Below are 2,451 nucleotides of genomic sequence, written 5' to 3'. Positions count from 1 at the left end.
TTTTCATAAACATTTGGTAGCTGAATTTGTTTGGATTTATCACGAATGTATGAATAGTTTTAGAAAATTGATTTCACACGTCTGACTTCAAAGTTAATTTAATTTTAAAAAATATTAATTTGTAAAAAAAGCTATAATATATGTTGGTATTTAAGTTTGAATTTCAATCCAATAAGGTCAAAACTATTTAAGTTAATCATCATATTTGTTTTCACCCTTAATCATACTTTAGATGTCACGTCTAATGATTCCCCATTCCCAAACAGTACCCCCAGCCCCACCCCCAAAAGGAAAAGAAAAAAAAGGCATTTTCAATAATAACAATAATAATACAGAACAGTAATGCCCATTGGGCAATGAGTTGTAATGCTCTTCCTCGACTATTCTAATTTATCAATTTTATAAAATTTATTTCTAATCCTAAATGTGAGAGTTGTATACATTTATTCTTTTAAAATATCTAAATTTATTGATTTTTTTTAAAAAAATTAGTGTGAAGGATAAAAATGTTGAAAACGACTTATATCTTTTTTCTTCTTTCATCTAAAACCGACTTAACTTTCTCTCCTTTCTATTGATAGGCATTCTTTTCGAATTCGTGATCTGAACCCCTGAGGTCTTTCCCTGAGAGCGCTCCAGCTAAAAAGACAAGTTCGAAAGACTATCCATATTAACTTGTGACTGAGGCGCAATGAAATATGCGTTGAGGAGGTGCAAAGTTTTAGATTTTATGGATCAAATACAGAGTGTCTATTATTGAACAAATCTATCTTTTTTTTTTTTGTTCATTTTCCTGTATATTTTGAATATTTTCTGTTTTTTTCTTTGTTTATAATGTGAGATTGATGAGTCAAATTCATGACTTCCAAATTGGGAGTAAAAACTAGCTCAATTTGATTTTTTTTAGAATATAGGTTTAAAAATTAAGAAATGTTATAAAAAATAGAATATTTGATAAAATATTTACTCATCATAGAAAAATAAACTATAATAAATTTGATTGTAAATAGTTTACCAATTTTTTTTAATCTTTTTTTTTAAAAAAAACCCTTTGATCAATCAAACTATAATTCTCATTTGTGGATACAATCTTTTGACATTGATGCTTTTATAAAAAACAACAAATTTATTCTTAAACTTTTGGAAGCAATTTAGTCTCTGCTTAATAAATTAGCCCGTCTATGAGTTTTAGTTTGTTAGAAAGGATGTAAGTTCGTATCATGAAAAATAACAATATAATAGATCAATAGTTAATCACATATGGAATATATTTATATATTATAAAGAATAAGTTGTTGCACAATAAAAGTTCTAAAATTTTACATTTTATCTAAATTGGTATAATTATATCTAAAAAAAAGTTATAATTATAAAATATATGAATTAAAGTGTTAGTTATAAGAAATTTGTATGATAAAATGTTTAAAAGTCACTTTCAAATATGACGAACCATTATAAAGTTAACCTTGATAACTTGAAACATCCTTTTTATTTTATTTTTTGTTACTTTTGCAGAAGCCTTTATTTATTTAATAAATTTAGTTACATATATTAATATTAACAAGTTTAAAAAGTAGATAAAATAATTTTGCAAAAGATATATTTTTAAAAAATATTATTATAATTAAACTAAAATATATTTGGAATGAGTTGAATTTGTTTTTTTAAAAAATCATTTTTATTTAAGCGGTTTATTTTATTAAAACTTCTTAAAACACAGTTTTTTTACCGGGTTTGTTGTTTGTTATATATACTAAAAATGTTTTTATTAAAAAATTTCAAGATTGATTGGTGGCGATGATCACTAAGGTTGGTTGTCGAAGTTCGTACGATTACTCGAAGGTGATGGTCGAAGAATGACAAAATTGTTTTTATTAAAAAATTTAAAGGTCGATAAAAAAATGACAAGAGGTTGATTGTCACTAGAGGTGGTGGTTGAAGATTGACCAACAATAATCACTAGACATTAGTGTTGAGCAGTAAATTTCGACCAATTAAATTCTGCAAAGTCATCACACCAAAATCGCGATGATTATATTTGATTGAATTTGGGTGCTCAAGTTTTCACATATTCAAACCAATTCAAGCCCTGGATGAAAAATAGGGTCAAACAAGGGAGACCCGAGCCTGGCAAGAAAAATGGGTCAAAGTCCAATAAGCAAATGAGCCTAAGTCAGAGCCAAACAAACAAATAAGCCCAAACCCAAGTCCAACAGACAGATGGACTCAAACCCACCTAAAGTCCAGGAAATTTTTGTAAAGACTTTTGCCATTCATTTGAAGATATTTGGTTAAAGGAAGAATTGAAGCTTGAAGTACTGAAACTTTGAATAATTGAAAATTCAAACTTCTATAAAGCTCTTAAGATGTGCATGTTCTTATAAACTTCAAAATCATCATCTTTTGAAAGATTGAAGACTTAGAAGATCAAACTTTTATTGAATTCCAAAA

The sequence above is a fragment of the Cucumis sativus genome, chromosome 3, assembly GCF_000004075.3.
Source record: "Cucumis sativus cultivar 9930 chromosome 3, Cucumber_9930_V3, whole genome shotgun sequence".
Taxonomy (NCBI): Eukaryota; Viridiplantae; Streptophyta; class Magnoliopsida; order Cucurbitales; family Cucurbitaceae; genus Cucumis; species Cucumis sativus.
Note: the sequence above shows the minus strand (reverse complement) of the source record.